This window comes from Pseudonaja textilis, chromosome 3, assembly GCF_049901715.1.
Source record: "Pseudonaja textilis isolate UNSWEBS1 chromosome 3, rPseTex1.2, whole genome shotgun sequence".
In the NCBI taxonomy this organism is placed as follows: Eukaryota; Metazoa; Chordata; class Lepidosauria; order Squamata; family Elapidae; genus Pseudonaja; species Pseudonaja textilis.
Window position 1 is genome coordinate 120,850,963 of NC_141992.1, and position 17,702 is coordinate 120,868,664.

General features: G+C 48.6%; 1 pseudogene; it reads left to right on the forward strand.

Annotated features, from left to right (window-relative positions):
* The first annotated feature begins 211 nt into the window (after positions 1-211).
* Positions 212-1,223, forward strand: LOC148126308 (endogenous retrovirus group K member 8 Gag polyprotein-like; annotated as a pseudogene).
* Positions 1,224-17,702: the final 16,479 nt, after the last annotated feature.

The following is a 17,702-nucleotide window of genomic DNA, read 5'->3' on the forward strand; positions in this document are numbered from 1 at the left end:
TTTTTGAGGCTCTCTCCTCTCTAGAGCAACCCCTACTTGGCCCCCTTTCTGGACCCCCTCCCTATGTGAATCCTGCTGTTCAACTCTTGCCCCCTGCTGTGGCACCTGTGTCTCTTAAACCGACTGCCCCCCTGGAGGCAAATGAGGTTGGTAAACCTCCTCCACCTTCTCCTGACCCCCCCTCACCCAATCCCTCTTCTTCTTCTCTTGCTCTCCCTTCTGTGCCTTCCTCTCCTGCCTTACCCCCTCCTATGGGTGCGGTTCATGCCGCCATCGCTGCAGGAGTTAGAACTGGTGAGTTAGATCACTCTGAGTGCCCATCGGCGTTCCCGTTAGTTTATGCGCAGAACGCGCAGGGACAAAACGTCCCGCACTGGGAACCCATCCCTGTTAAATCAATCAAGGATATCAAACAAGCTGTACAAATGTATGGTATTCAGGCTCCATTTACGATGGGATTATTTAGAATGATGGCTAACGCCCATATAATGATCCCAGCTGATTGGCATAGCCTTTTTCATATGACTCTAACAGGGACTCAATTTGTTGTATGGCAATTGGAGTTTCTCCATCATTGTTGCCTATTGGCAGCTAAAAATCCGAATCTTACTGCAAATGAACTGGCAGGAGAGGGTGCCATTGCTGCTCCTGCAGCTCAATATAATAGCCCTATTAATGCTCTTAACCTTTCTGCACAAGCCGCTCTGCTTGCTCTCTCTCGCTTGGATGACCCTCATACCTCCGCACAATCTTTTGCAAAAATTCTACAAAATTCCAATGAACCCTATGCCAATTTTATTGAATGCCTCCAAATGGCCCTACAAAGGCAAATTACAAATGAGGCAGCTCGGCAGGAAATTCTTCTTAAATTGGCATATGAGAACGCTAATGCAGACTGTAAAACCTTGCTTACTCCATTGATTAATTCTCCAGATGCCACTCTAGCCCAATTCCTACAAGCCTGCAGGGTGGTGGGAACACACCAATACACTTCTGAAATGATGGCTGCAGCTATCACCAGAGGTAATAAGCCATCTGGTAATTGTTACAATTGTGGGAAGCCTGGCCATTTTAAATCACAATGCTGAGCCCCTGGCAGGGGGGGCAGCAAAGCCCTCTGCCAGTAGAGATGTTCGACCAAAACAGTCTGCCCGAAATGTAAGAAAGGCTATCATTGGGCTAATCAATGTCAATCAAAAACTGAACCCTCGGGAAACGAGTAGAGGGGCCAGCAGCTAGCCCCTCTCCCAAGGCTGCCCATATACCATCCACTGTGTATGAATTATCAGTGGCAGAAGATGTGCTCATATCCTTTCCCCATCTACCACTCTCTGTCGGCGCACAGCTTCCTCCTTCTGCCTCCTTCTCCTCCGATAAAACTGCTCTTATACAATCTCACCCTCATGCTCTCCTCAAAGGAATCTCTGTGGTTCTCGATCTGCTTTATCCTTCCTTAAAATTCTCAGCCATTAACCTTTCTGTGCTATCCACTCTTCCAATGAAGTTACAAAAGGGTGATGTGATAGCAAAAATGATCATGGTACCACAACTTCCCTCTGATGTGCTTGCCCTCACTAGATCTATCACCGAAACTAAGCCTACACTCTTGGCTTTAATCAAGGGTCGCCGCTTCACCGGTCTTCTGGACTCTGGTGCTGACGTCTCGGTGATACGCTCTGACGAGTGGCCTACAGACTGGGAAACAGAGACCTCCCCATCGGTAAGACGTGTAGGAGGGATTCAAACGGCTTGCATCAGTAAGTTTTGGCTCCCTGTGACTTCTGAAAACCTCACAGGGACTGCACAAATAAAGCCCGTCATCCTCCCCCTTCACACAAATTTGTGGGGGAGGGACTTACTCTCTCAATTTGGTGCTAAATTGCAGCTAGAATGACTCACCCTCTTCCCCTTCGCTTGACCTTAAGCATGGACATTCCTGTTTGGGTTGATCAATGGCCGTTGCCAGTAAATAAATTGCTTGCATTGCAGCAATTAACAGCTGCATCCGCTGCTACTATTCTATCCGCTTTCTCTCTTTCTCCCCTAACCCCTTGGGACAGTCATAACTATTTTCATCAAAATAAAAGGGCTCTTATGAAGGAATTCCAAATCACCGCCCAAGAGGCTGCTGCAATTATTCAACAATGCCCTACTTGCAGCAAACAAGCCCCTGCCCTGCCAATGGGAGTAAATCCCAGAGGCTTAAAAGCCTGCCAAATTTGGCAAATGGATGTAACCCAGTATGTGCCCTTTGCACCATGGAAATATATCCATGTTTCAGTGGACACATACTCAGGGTTCATCATGGCCTCCCCGCAAAGAGGAGAGACCACAAAACATGTCATTAACCACTGCATCCGGTCATTTGCGTGCCTGGGAAAGCCCTCGGAATTAAAAACTGATAATGGCCCTCCCTATACTAGTACCAACTTTGCTACCTTTTGTAAACAATGGGGCATTTTGCACAAATTTGGCATTCCATACAATTCTCAAGGGCAGGCCATAGTAGAAAGAGCCAATCTGACCCTAAAGAATGCTCTTAAGTTCAAAACTCAATGGGGAAACTCACCCCAGGGCTACCCACGCTGCAAAACAAGCTTAACTTGTGCTTATTTACACTGAATTTCCTGAATGAGTCTGGCACACCTGCTTCTTCTGCTGCCTCTCGACACTTTTGCTCTCCATCCAAGGATGCTCCTAGACCTCCAGTCTACTTTCGACAGTTGCCAGATCCCACATGGCACGGGCCAGCTGAACTTATAACCTGGGGATGAGGGTACGCGGCTGTTTCCTACAACAACGCCACCACCTGGGTCCCCGGATGACAAGTGAGGCCTTTTCTACCCAAACCAGCCTTGCCTACATCAGCATCATGAAGCTGCCCGCTGCATTCATCATTTGCCTCCTGGGTTTCCACATCGTTCCTGCCGATACGACAGCCACCCCATCCTCCTGCGACGCCTGCATCAAAACTACTCGCAGTGGAACGAAAACCCAATCCACCCTGATCTATCATACCTTGAAGCCTGAGTGCAACTCCACGACGGTCTCCCCTTGTCTGCATAACAAGACTCGATATGCGCTATGTTACACTGCCGAAGGCATTCAGTGCTATGAGCCCAAGGCAGTGGGACCCATTACAGCATCCCTATATGTCTATGCATACAAAGGTGGCTCCAGTTCTGATCTTGCAGGAATGTTCTCTACCAGTCAAACAAAAAATGGGTACATAACCCATAATGTCACTCAGGGGGGTACCAACACCTCAGTATGCTTTGATGCTTGCCTTGCCATCAGCAAAGGTCAAGGTCCTAACGACGCTGCAGGAGTTACCTGCGGCTCACACAGCTGGCAGAGATCTTATCTACAGGAAAAGAAATATCTCTTTCAAAAGGTGTCCGGGACTAACGTGGGGGCCACCACTGTTTACAACTACTGGTACACCCCACCTATTGACTCTGCTCAAGTAAGAGGCCCTCAAAATATTAATATCACTGTTAAATCAAGCTCTACTTCATGTACCACTGACAAATGTAATCCCATTTGCTTGTACACTCACTTACCTGAATCTAAGGGGGCACAATATTGTTTTTTAGGTCTTGATTTTAGAGACATGTTTGGATCCTGGTTCCCAAAATTGCCTGGTTTGCAAGCTATTGTAGCGCTCATTGGTATGATTGCTGCGGGATGTGTTGTATTGCCTTGTGTATTACCCATCTTTGTACGCACTTTTTCTAACAGTTTATCCCTCTTGGCTGAGAAAAAAAAAAGCAAGCCACTGTGCAGGTAATGGCTCTCTGGAATCAACAAATAACTAACACATATGAACCACTGCCATCCGAAAATGAGATAGGAGAGCTGTTATGTCCCTGGAACTTGCCAAAGTCCCCACCCAGGTCTGTTCATTCTGCGGGGGCGTTTGCTGCCCCTCATTGGCTGGCCTCCCTCGACGGCCGGCTATAAAAGCCAGCTGCAGGGTCCGGCCAGCCGCTGATCGCTGTGAGCCTGCTCCAGGCAGGGCTAGCACGTTCAGTCCTTTATTGTTTCAATAAAGTCTTGTTGCATCCATGCCCTGGTCTAGCCTCTCATTGCTCAACTACAACACTGGCGACGAGGATGGGATGGCTACCAGAGGCAATCCGCAACAGCTGAAATCACTAAAACTGCTGAGCCGCAGCCGTGCCGCCGGAGAGCTCGGTCAGCAAGAGCGAAAGTAATAAGCGTCTGTAGCCGCTTGGTTAGCAAGCTACAGGGGAAAGTGAAGCGCTGTGAGCCGCAGCCGCTCAACACAAAAGAGTGCGAAATTCAAACGGCTGTCATTTGAATTTCTTGCCGGAATACAGCGCGGTGCTGTTATTCCGAGTCACTGACGCTTACGCAGGCGCGAAATTTGAAGCGCTATCAGAGGCGGCTAGCCATCACCGCCTACACTCTCCAGGAGCGCGAAATTCAAAACGCTGCCAACAGCCGTTGCAGCTTAGCCACAATTGCTAGCCCAGAGAGAGAGCAGAGAGGTTCTGTGGAGCCTCTCCAGAGCTGTAGTCACTAGCCTGACAAGAGCACAAAGTGCCATTTTGTTGTCCCAGAGAGATTTCACAACAGCATAACTTGCAGAAGTCCTCATCATGAACTCCAATCCAGCCTTCCCACCATTCAAGCCGGATGAAGAAAAGTGGGAGTCATACAAGAATCGTTTTAACCACTACATCGATGCTATTGGTCTGGCTGATGCTGGGGAGCACAGAAAAAAGTCATTCTTCCTCAGTTATTGCGGAGCCATCATTTTTGATACCGCCACAGCACTCATTGCTCCACGTGAGTTAAAGAATGTCCCCTGGGCAGAATTGCTAGAGATTCTCACCAATCATTACTCCCCCAGACCATCACAGATCGCGAGGCGTTTCACCTTCCGGATGAGGAAGCAAGCAGAAAAGGAAACCGTCAACCAATATATGGCCGCCTTGAGGACTGCAGCTCTCCACTGCGGGTTCGGGAACTATCTAGATGACATGCTCCTCGACCAGCTCGTCTGCGGGGTCAAAGACCTTCACCTCCAAAGGCGACTACTCGCCAGGAAGGACCTCAACCTCTCCCAGGCCATCGAGGAAGCCTTGGCAGCAGAACTGGCAACCCAGTCAGCCACCGAAATTCAAGGTCCCGTTCCCAAACAAAGCTGTGCCACCGTTCATTCAGAAGAAGTAGTCAACGAAGATGATCCCAACGATCAAACGGACATCCACCGCCTCACCCATGCCAAACAACCACGGGCAGGAGCCAGGCAAGAAACCAACAGCGCACCCAAACAAATCATCCTGTGCCTATCCTGTGGCGGACCTCACTCGAGAGCTTCGTGCAAATTCAAGGGTGCCATCTGTAACAATTGCCACAAAAAAGGCCACATCGCCAGAGTCTGCCAGGCTGCGCACAACTCAGCACAAAAGGTTCCTTCCTTTTCCCATTCTGGGCCCCAAAGGCAAGTACTAAATTGTCACACTTGCTACCATGCTAACCACACCTGTCACTCTATTAGTAAAATAACACTCTCCATTTTATTAGAAGGTAAACCTTGTCGTATGGAGGTTGACACGGGGTCAGCACTCTCAATCATCTCTTGGAGCACCCTCAAGAAAATCCAGCCCAGACTATCCAGAAACCAGCTCCAGAAGTGCCAGATCACCTTGAGGGATTATCAGGGAAAGGACATTCCAGTACTCGGCAAAGGCAAGTTCCTTGTTAATTTTAAAGCTTTCAAAGGCCACCTGCCTCTAGTGGTAGTTAACGGCAACCTCCCTAGTCTTCTGGGGCTTGATTGGTTCCCCTACCTCGGCCTAGGGTTAACAGGAGTCCATGCTGTCTCAGCTTCTGACACTGACTCCTTATTCACTGACTACTCAGACGTATTCAGCGATGAGTTAGGGTGTTATAATGGTACCCCCATCTCATTTGCAGTTGACCTCCAAGCGGTTCCAGTCCGGCTGAAACCGCGTAGAGTCCCATTCGCCATTCGGCCTAAACTGGACGCAGAGCTCGATAAATTATTAAAGCAAGGGGTCATCGAGCCGACAGACTTCGCCAAATGGGAGACGCCAATTGTCACACCCCTTAAAAAGGATGGCAGCCTGAGAATTTGTTCAGATTACAAAACAACAATTAACCGCTTTCTACAAGTTAGCGCGTACCCAGTCCCGGTCATTCAACATTTATTGCATACCTTTGAGCCTGGCAACATTTTTGCCAAATTGGACATGTCACAAGCGTATCAACAGTTCCCTGTTGACAACCAAACAGCCGAACTGCAGACCATTGTGACCCACAGGGGTGCCTTCCGGTGCAAGCGTCTCCAGTTTGGTGTAAGTGTTGCCCCGGGCATCTTCCAATCCCTCATGGAGCATATACTACAGGGCCTCCCTGGTGTAGTGCCCTACTTCGACGACATATTGGTCTCGGTCAGGGACAGGCCCCAACTCTTCCAGAGAGTCAGAGCAGTGTTAGACAGGTTCAGACAGCATGGCCTCAAATTAAAAAGGGAGAAATGTGCCATTGCCACTAGACAGGTGGACTTTCTGGGCTATAGAATTGACGCCTCAGGCATTCACCCCCTAGAATCCAAGGTCAAGGCAATTCATGAGGCACCCACGCCAACCACTAAAGCCGAGCTACAAGCCTTTTTGGGATTATTGAACTTTTATGCATCATTTCTACCTCACAAAGCATCAGTAGCAGAGCCTTTACACAGGCTCTTAGATAAAAAATCACCTTGGCACTGGGGACACAAGGAAGACACCGCTTTTCGCGCAGTCAAATCACTGCTCACATCAGACGCGGTCCTTATTCAATTTGACCCACATCTTCCATTGGTACTAGCCGCGGATGCATCCCCTTTTGGGATTGGCGCCGTATTAAGCCATAGACTACCCAATGGCTCCGAGGCACCAATCGCTTTCTTTTCCAGAACGCTCTCAGCAACAGAGAGTAACTATAGTCAAATCGACAAGGAGGCTTTAGCCGCAGTGGCCGCAGTTAAGAAATTTCATGAATTCCTGTTTGGCCACAACTTCGAGCTAATCATGGACCACAAGCCTCTCCTGGGTCTTCTTTCTGGAGACAAGCAGACTCCCCAAGTGTTGTCTCCCAGAATGACGAGGTGGACCTTGTTCCTGGCGGCTTATTCATACAATCTCATCCACCGCCCAGGAAAAACATTAAGCCACGCAGACGCCCTCAGCCGCTGCCCCCTGCCAGCTCCAGCTGAAGACCCGGCCCCGGTCCATGCCATCTTCGATGTCACCGAGCTCGACCTTCCTGTCACCGCCCTTGACATCGCCACCAAATCCAAGACGGACAAAACCATCGCCCAGGTACTGGACTGGGTGAGGAGGGGGTGGCCGGGCTCTAACCTCGCAGCCGAATTCACACCTTTTAAGACCCGTCAACAGGAACTGTCTAGCATACAGGGCTGCCTGTTGTGGGGCACCCGGGTTGTCATTCCGGCCTCACTTCGCACACCAGTCTTAGAGGCACTACACGAGGGCCACCCGGGCATCGTCCGGATGAAGGCGTTGGCTCGGAGCTACGTCTGGTGGCCTGGCCTGGACGACGACATCGTCAAGTGGGTAAGCTCATGCCAACCCTGTCAGGAATCCAGACCATCCCCTCCAGTCACCACCCCCACAAAGTGGGAGAGCGCCAACGCGCCTTGGTCAAGGCTACACATTGACTTAGTGGGTCCAATACACGGCAAAACCTTCTTGGTGGTCGTAGATTCATACTCTAAATGGATCGATGTGGCCCAACTATCCACGACCACCACGCAAGAAGTTACCAAGGCTCTGACCCGCCTATTCGTAACACACGGGCTACCAGATACCATAGTTTCGGATAATGGCCCCCAGTTTGCCTCAACAGAATTTAGCCATTTTGCCACAAATCTTGGCATCCGACACATCTTCACGGCCCCCTTCCATCCTGCCAGCAACGGACTGGCGGAGAGAGCCGTTAGATCCACAAAAGAAGCGTTAGCCAGATTCAGCAAAGAAGATTGGCATCACAGACTCTCCCGCTTCTTGCTAAGCCAACACTCAACCCCTTGCATGGTCACCAACAAATCCCCTGCTGAACTTCTGATGGGTAGACGCCTAAGAACTGTGTTGGATAGGCTCCACCCTCACTATTGCCCTGACACCCCTCTCGCTTCAACGACGGGGGTCAGAGATTTTGTCTTGCAGGAACATGTCTTTGCAAGGAACTATGCCGGAGACCCACTGTGGATTCCAGGAGTGATAGTAGCCATCACCGGTCCCAGGTCGTACCGAGTCCAGGTGGAAGACGGCCGCATCTGGAGAAGACACCTGGACCAGCTAAGGAAGCGACAGGGTACCTTCGCCAGTGCCGGATCGTGGGCTCAGGTCGACCCCCAGGTGCCACACCAAACTCTCATCGAAGACCATGCCAGAATCTCTTCGCCACCACCACCCGGACCAAGGGAGCAGGCAGTAGACTGGGATTGCCCGATGGGTCCGCCACCTGAACCAGCAGACGGGGCCACGACATCACCGACCAGAAGCACTACACCGGTACCTGTGCAAACCTCAGAGCGAGGCTGCACCCCATCACCAACCCCACCGGGTTCCTTGAACTCTGAGACACTTGGTAACTCACTGGAGTTACGACGCTCGGGGCGCCAGCACAGACCACCCGCTTATTTAAATGACTATGCGTGTTCGCATCTGGGGGGAAGGGGTGTTATGTCCCTGGAACTTGCCAAAGTCCCCACCCAGGTCCGTTCATGCTGTGGGGGCGTTTGCTGCCCCTTATTGGCTGGCCTCCCTCGACGGCCGGCTATAAAAGCCAGCTGCAGGGTCCGGCCAGCCGCTGATCGCTGTGAGCCTGCTCCAGGCAGGGCTAGCATGTTCAGTCCTTTATTGTTTCAATAAAGTCTTGTTGCATCCATGCCCTGGTCTAGCCTCTCATTGCTCAACTACAACAAGAGCCAACCTGTGACGACCCAGACAAGGAAAAGATGTTTGTGATGGTTGAAGAAGTCACGAATGCCGTGGATAACATCAGCATGCACAGCACTCTTGCCTACAGGCCTGACAAAGACTGTTGTTGGGACTAAAACACTCCCTGTCTCTTAAAAAGGAAAAACAGGGGAGATGTGGGAACTATGATTCTTTGTTCTTTGTGTACGTGCTAGGACCACGGAGCCTTCTGGTAGTTGGCTGGAACACGAAGCAAGGAGCAAAGACAAATTGTTGCCATTTCTTAACCAGAACTGTAGCAAACTTAAACTCTGCAGCCTTGTATGCTTTATGCGAATGATCAGTGCATGTTGTGTGATGTAATGCGTTTGTGATAGGACATTAACAAAATTGCTACGTTAACAAAGATTGCTTCTAATAAAAGAGGGTTTCGGAGTTCTCTCTGCGCTCTCATCCCAAGACAACTTTGTGAAGTGTCTTCTTTTCATGAGAGACCACCACATTCTGGGTTCAAGCCCCATTGAGGAACACAGTCATTATAATATTATGTCTATTTTACTATTTAAATTAATCTAAAACCTCTTGCCAATGCTATATAAGAATAAATGTGCCACCTAAGAAGTGGTATGTTAGTTTCTATGCTGGTGATTTGTGCTTTTCTGTTGCTTTCTGTGTTGAATGTAGGGATAGCAAATGATTGTTGGAATGAACTGAGAGGAAGAGAATTTAAGGAGTTACAATAAAAAAAGAACGGAAAATATAAGGAACAATGTAGAGCAGAGATATCAAACTCACATCATCATGGCGGCATCATGTGACTATCAGGACTTTCCACCCCTTTTCTAAACCAGTGGGGATAGGGCCAGCATGTGATACATCTGGCTTGCTGGCCATGAGTTTGGCACCCCTGATGTAGAGAGCTAGAAATACAGGTGAGGTTTAAGAAGATACAATGAAGACAAGCTTCTATGAAGATGTTGCATAGGGAAGATGAAAATCAGTGCCATAGTCAGTTATTCTGAGTTATCCACAGATCTGGGGATTGTGTTGTGTGTGCTGAAATGGCTGTGAAAGATGTAGCTGAGATTGAATGGAAGGTTCAAGGAATTCAAGGGCTACTGCCTGAGATTTGTTGGTTTGTTCCATCAAGAAATAAAGGGATAGAGGCCACAGTAGGGAAATAAAGTATCCATCATATCATCTGAGCTGGATCAAGGGTATAAAGGGAGGGAAGGAAGGAAGGGAAAAGTTAGAATGAAGGGAAGAGAAGATAGAAGAAAAAATAATGACAAAAGATATACAATACTATGGGGTGCTCTCTGAGCTTGGCTGTTTTCTTGTGGCTGTTTCACTATCAAACTAAGTAACATCATTAATGCTAGTAGGGTGTGGGGTTTGATCTCATTTTATATACAGTACTGGTGACTTGCCTGTCGATGTTGGTGGAAGTGGTCTTGGTGGTTCATTGATTGTGCTGTATTTTACTGTTAACTCAGACTAATCAGGCATCAACAAATACTCAGACAAATCGGCCATCAGCAGGCACATAGAGATATACAACATCTATATCTAATTCGAAAGAGAAAAACCAAAAAGCCAAACAAAGAAGCAAAAAGACCCCATCACCTCCCATCAGCTATCAACACCCAGATGAGCATACCTTAACACCAAGATTGACATTAGACCAACAGTCAAGAAGCAAACACTATTCCAATCAAGGAATTACCAAATAAGCCAATGCTAAACAATAGCCTTGAGCTACAAATATTCCCTTCTCTAGAAATAAGAAAGCAATGTGGTGGCAGTAGAATTATACCAAACAGCCAAGTTCCTTTCAGTCAGGTTGTATATGGAAGAGGTCTATGGGACTGCCTTTGATGAAAGTGAGTATTGTAGTGCTGAGGGCCTTTGGCTTGTACTGACACTGAAATGCATGTCCATGGAAGGAGGAAATGATAAAAGAACAAGCAGAGCAACCAGCAGATGAAGATAAAAGTGCCTCAGTTAAAAATACAAGTCCACTTTTGACTTAAGCCAGGCAGGGATGGGAAGAACTACATGGAAATAATAAAAGAGAAATGAACCGTTTACTGTTAGGATTGTTGCATTTAGGTCTAGGTCATTGCATAAGATTGTCAGTCAGATGCTTGTTTCTTTTTCTTCTCTTCTCTTTTCTTTTTATGCAGATGGAGTTGAATTGGAAGTGAGCTTGTTTCTTTGGCACATTAGTTGATAGTGAGAGGAAGTTGGGTAGTTGAGAAGACACAGAGATGGAGAAGAGGTTAATGGGAATTATAGTCAAGGGGAAGTGTGAGGGGAGAGGGGAGTGATCTTTTCCAGGGAAAGAGAGATTGGACACTCGGTTCCAATCTCCGCATACAACCTTTGCATGTCTACTTGTCAGCCAAGCATCCAGCTTGCTCAATATGACAGGCTCAAACTGATGGCTCTGAACATCAGACTTGTCTGCAAGAAATCCACAGTTTAATTTAACTGTATATCAGAGGACAGACCTTGTATGCATCAAACTGGATAGCAGAGAGGGAGGAGCTCTACACTGAGATCTGTGCCATCAGGTCTTGTGTGTGGATTATTTTCAATAAGTCATCAATAGGACTAGATGCAATGTATGCATACATACACCTTTGAAAGCAACTCTCATAGAAATCTGTGTATGTCCATATAAACATTCACTTTCTGACTCTGATCAGTCTGGCTACTATAGGCATAATCAAAAGTGGTTACTTCTTTGGATTTAAGGAATCATCTCCTATATACTTCTATAAAAAATCCAAATAACTGAATTAGGGTCTGCATTTTTATTTGATGTTTATGAATAATCCAGATAAGGCAGCATTAACAACTAAGGCAATTAAGTAAAAGAAATAGACTAGCATACCTCTAAACAAATGCTATAATTATCATTGCTTCCATTTTTCTTCCATGTTGTGTTGATAGAGGAACATTCATTATTATAATTTAATAAGCATCTTACAGGTCGTGCCTGCATTTGTCACTCAACAACAGTTTAAATTCACCAACATCTATTGAAATGTGTAGTAGAGGATATTTTAGAGGAGGGCACATTTTCAGATAATTATGCCATATATTAACCATGATAGAGGAAAAACTTTCAAATTAGGTTTAAGCAGACTTGAAGATATTTTGATTTATTAGAATCTATAATAAATCTATCTGTTAGGATGACTTTAAGTTCTTCCATCGATCAATTGGCTTTAATAACTCTTCATCTAACACTCTATAAGTGTCAGGGTTATAATTATATAATTAATGTGTACACACTTACATTTTTGTTGGATGATAACTTATATTTTAGTTTTGCCAAATGGAAATTTAATTTGAGACTTTGAATTAGCAGTTTCGGGAATTAAAATACATTTGCAATAGCTAGAAATCAATGTTTCCTAGGTTACATTTGTATCTCATGTAAGTGTAAGGTAACATTTGTTCACAACGTATAATCTAACTAAGAGACAGGGGTGGGATTCTACAGGTTTGCTCCTATTCTCTAGAACCAGTTGTTAACATTCTAAGCAGTTCGGAAAATCGGTTGTTAGAAGAAATTACTGGCCTAATCCTGTAAGGAAGGCAGGAAGGAAACATTCTGGTGTTGCTTACAGAACCTGCCTCTCCATTAATCCTTATTACATTCTTGGCAGGACTAGACTTCCTGTCTCAGGAACTTCTCTGGAAGTTTTTTTCCCTCCTTTGCTGGTACTTTGCTTGTGTCGAATGACCATTCAAAGTTACAATGTCACTGAAAAAAGTGACTTATGACCATTTTTCACACTTATGACTGTTGCAGCATCCCCACAGTCATAAGAGGACAGGCGAGGAGATGCATGCCTCAGTGTGAGTGATGTTGAGTTGTCCGCACCCAGCCAGTCACACGACCACCAAGCCATGCCCACCAACTAAGCCACGTCCACAGAAGCGGTTGTTAAAAAATTTGAATCCCACCCCGCTAAGAGAATATCATTAAGTCCAATATGCAGAGGTTTGATTCAAAGGACATAGAAGATCTTAGGAACTTCATATCTGTTATGTCCTGAGGACTCAAGGAGTTCTCACTCAGGTCCACTCACTTTACGTGGGCGTTATTCCCCCAATCCCATTGGTTGGCTCTCCCCAGCAGCCAGCTATAAAAGCAGGCTGCGGGGTCCAACCGGTTGCTGATTGCTGCGAGCCAGTTCCAGGCTTGGCAAGCACGGTCAGCCCTTTATTGTAAAATAAAGTATTGTTGCACTCATGCTCTGGTTCAGCCTCTCATTGCTCAAACTTAACACTGGCGACGAGGATGGGATGGCTACCAGAAGCACCTTGCAACCGCTGAGTCACTAGCCACCGATCCGCAGCCCAGAGAGAGCGATCGGCTGGCGACAAGGGAAACGCTGATCCGCAGCCAGAGAGAGCGGTCAGCCAACAATACGAGCGATCAAAAAGAGCAAACGCTGATCCGCAGCCAGAGAAAGCGGTCTGATTCAAAGTTAGAAGCGTCTGTAGCCGCTTGTTAGCCCCGCTGCAGGGAAAGTGAAGCGCTGCGAGCCGCAGCCGCTCTGTATTTGGCGCGAAATTCAAACGGGTGTCATTTGAATTTCGAGCCAGTAGGAGACACAGCACAGCGCTGTAGGAAGTCACTAACGCCCACTTTTTGGCGCGAATCAAGACACCTCCAACGGCTAGCAGCCAACGTGGTAACCCAGAGAGAGAAAGAGAGGGTAGCAAAAAACCTCTCCAGAGCTGATATCACTAGTAACTCACGAGCGCCCGTAGTCCCAGAGAGATTTTTTCTGCAGGTAGCCCAGCCGTTCCAGCACCATGAGTTCCAACCCAGTATTCCTGGCGTTTAAACCAGACGAAGAGAAGTGGGAGTCGTATAAGAACTGCTTCAATCATTACATCGATGCGGTCGGCTTGGCGGATGCGGGAGAGCATCGGAAAAAATCCTATTTCCTAATCTACTGCGGAGCCACCGTTTACGATACCGCCGCAGCACTCGTAGCGCCGAGAGAATTGAAAAACGTTCCGTGGTCCGAGTTGCTTGAGATCCTCACTAACCACTACGCTCCCAGGCCTTCACAAATCGCCAGGAGGTTCACGTTCCGTATGAGGAAGCAATCAAGTAAGGAGACCATCAATCAATATATGGCCGCCCTCAGAACAGCAGCCCTGCACTGCGGGTTTGGAACATACTTGGAGGACATGCTCCTCGATCAATTAGTTTGTGGGGTCAAGGATCTCAACCTACAGAGGCGCCTGCTAGCAAAAAAAGACCTCAACCTCGCGCAAGCAGTCGAGGAGGCCCTAGCAGCCGAGCTAGCAACGAACTCAGCCACCGAAATTCAGGGCCCAAGTGCCAAGCTAGCATCGTTCCCAGTCCATTCCGAAGAGGTGGAAGTGGAGGAAACCCACAACGATGAAAGCGACGTCCACCGCCTCGCCAACGACAGACGGTCGCAGGTAGGGGCCAAACAAGAATACACCGGTCCACCCAAGCACATCACATTGTGCCTAGCCTGTGGGGGATCGCATCAAAGGGCCACCTGCAAGTTTAAAGGAGCCACTTGCAACAACTGCCATAAGAGGGGGCACATCGCGAGAGTCTGCCAAGCCCCCCAAAGCACTGCACACAGACCCCCGTCCTCGCACGCGGGACCACAGAGGCAAGTATTAAACTGTTGCACGCACCGCCTTGCCAGGCGTACTTGCCACGCTGTTAGTAAAATTTCTCTCTCCGTTTCCCTAGAAGGTAAACCGTGCCACATGGAGGTTGACACAGGGTCAGCGCTCTCAATAATCTCATGGAACACCCTCAAGAGACTCCACCCCAGCCTACCTACTACCCGGCTTCAGAGATGCCAGTTCGGTCTGAAGGACTACCAGGGGAAGGCCATTCCCGTGATCAGCAGAGGCAAGTTCTTTGTCAGTTTTAGAGCTTTTAAAGGCCACCTACCTCTAGTGGTAGTTAACAGCAATCTACCCACCTTATTGGGGCTCGATTGGTTTCCCCACCTCGGCCTAGGGTTAACAGGAGTCCATGCTGTCTCAACCTCAGACACTGACTCCTTATTCGCTGACTACGCAGATGTGTTCAGCGAGGAGCTGGGGTGTTATAATGGAACCCCCATCTCGTTCACCGTTGACCCCCAGGCAGTCCCGATCAGATTAAAACCACGTAGAGTTCCATTTGCTATTCGACCAAAACTAGACGCTGAATTGGATAAACTACTAAAACAAGGGGTCATTGAGCCAACAGATTTCGCCAATTGGGAGACGCCCATCGTCACACCCCTTAAAAAAGATGGTAGCCTGAGAATTTGCTCGGACTACAAGACAACAATCAATAAATATTTACAAGTTAGCGCCTACCCTGTGCCCGTCATTCAGCACTTATTGCACACATTCGAGCCGGGCAGTATTTTTGCTAAATTGGACATGTCTCAAGCATATCAGCAGTTCCCTGTTGATAACCAAACAGCGGAACTTCAGACCATCGTTACTCACAGGGGTGCCTTCCGATGCAAGCGTCTCCAATTTGGCGTAAGTGTTGCCCCGGGTATTTTTCAATCCCTCATGGAGCGGATTTTACAGGGCCTCCCTGGTGTAGTACCCTACTTCGACGACATCTTGGTCTCGGCCAGGGACAGACCCCAACTCTTCCAGAGAGTGCGAGCAGTGTTAGAGAGGTTCAGACAGCATGGCCTCAAGTTAAAAAAAGAAAAATGCGCCATTGCCACTAGACAGGTGGACTTTCTGGGTTATAAAATTGACGCCTCTGGCATTCACCCCCTGAGTCCAAGGTTAGAGCAATCCACGAAGCTCCCACACCAACCTCCAAAACGGAGCTACAAGCTTTCTTAGGGCTGCTGAACTTTTATGCATCCTTCTTGCCCCATAAAGCCTCAGTAGCCGAACCCCTACACAGATTACTAGACAAAAAGTCACCGTGGCACTGGGGCACAAAGAAGACCAGGCGTTTAACGCCGTCAAATCACTACTTACGTCAGAGGCAGTGCTCATCCAATTCGATCCCAACCTTCCTTTAGTACTGGCAGCAGACGCATCCCCTTTTGGAATTGGGGCGGTCCTTAGTCACAGACTCCCCAATGGCGCCGAGGCCCCCATCGCCTTTTTCTCCAGGACGCTCTCGGCCACGGAGCGAAATTACAGCCAAATAGACAAGGAAGCCCTAGCAGCTGTTGCAGCCGTGAAAAAGTTTCACGAATTCCTTTTTGGCCACTTCTTCGAACTGGTCACTGACCATAAACCCCTCCTGGGCCTACTGGCCGGCGACAAACAGACACCTCAAGTCCTTTCCCCTAGAATGACAAGGTGGACACTTTTCCTAGCGGCCTACTCATACAAACTTATTCACCGCCCGGGCAAAACTCTATCCCACGCCGACACTCTCAGTCGCTGCCCCTTACCCGCTCCGGCTGAAGACCCAGCTCCTGTCAACGCCATTTTCGAAATCACTCAGTTGGACCTGCCCATCACCGCCCTTGACATCGCCGCTAAAACCAAGGCAGACCAAACACTCGCCCAGGTGCTCGACTGGGTGAGGAGGGGGTGGCCGGGAGGCAACGTTGATAACAAATTTGCACCCTTTAAGACTCGCATGCAGGAGCTGTCCAGTTTGCAGGGTTGTCTGCTGTGGGGCACTCGAGTGGTCATTCCGACCTCGCTGCGTACCTGAGTCCTGGAGGCGTTGCATGAGGGACACCCCGGCATTGTGAGAATGAAGGCATTAGCACGCAGCTACGTGTGGTGGCCGGGTCTAGACGAGGACATTGTCAATTGGGTAAGTTCCTGCAGCATTTGCCAGGAATCCCATCCTGCTCCCCCCATCGCCACCCCTACCAGATGGGAGAGCACCAACGCCCCTTGGTCTAGAATCCATATCGATCTGGCAGGCCCCGTGCATGGAAAGATGTTCCTAGTGGTCGTGGACGCTTATTCCAAATGGATAGACGTGGCACAGCTATCCACGACCACCACACTAGCAATCACCAACGTGTTAACGCGCCTGTTCGTTACACATGGACTACCCGACTCCATTGTCTCCGATAATGGCCCACAGTTCGCATCAGTAGAATTCAGCCGTTTTGCTGCCAACCTGGGCATTCGCCACATTTTCACAGTCCCATTTCACCCTGCCAGTAATGGGTTGGCTGAAAGGGCCGTCAGGACCACCAAAGAGGCCCTCGCTAGGTTTGGCAGGGATGACTGGCACCACAAACTCGCACGGTTCCTGATGAGCCAGCACTCAACCCCTGTGCAGTCACCAATAAGTCCCCAGCGGAACTTCTGATGGGCCGGCGCCTGAGGACTGTATTGGACAGATTGCACCCACAATACTGCCCTGACTCTCCCTCGCTTCTACTTCGGGGTTAGACATTTTTTGTTACAGGAGCCGATATTCGCAAGGAATTTCGCTGGGGACCCACTTTGGATTCCAGGCGAGGTCATCGCCATCACCGGGCCGAGATCGTATAGAGTCAGGCTGGAGGATGGTCGCGTCTGGAGGAGACATATAGACCAGCTTAGAAGGCGCCTCAGCACCCTTGCCAACAAGAATCCGGAGTCTCCAGTCGAAGGGGAACCGCCTCATCCGCCGCCCAGCCTCATCGTACCCAGCGACCAGTCTGCACCAGCGGTCGTTCCGGTCAGCCCAAACTCGGACAACAGCACCCAGAGAGT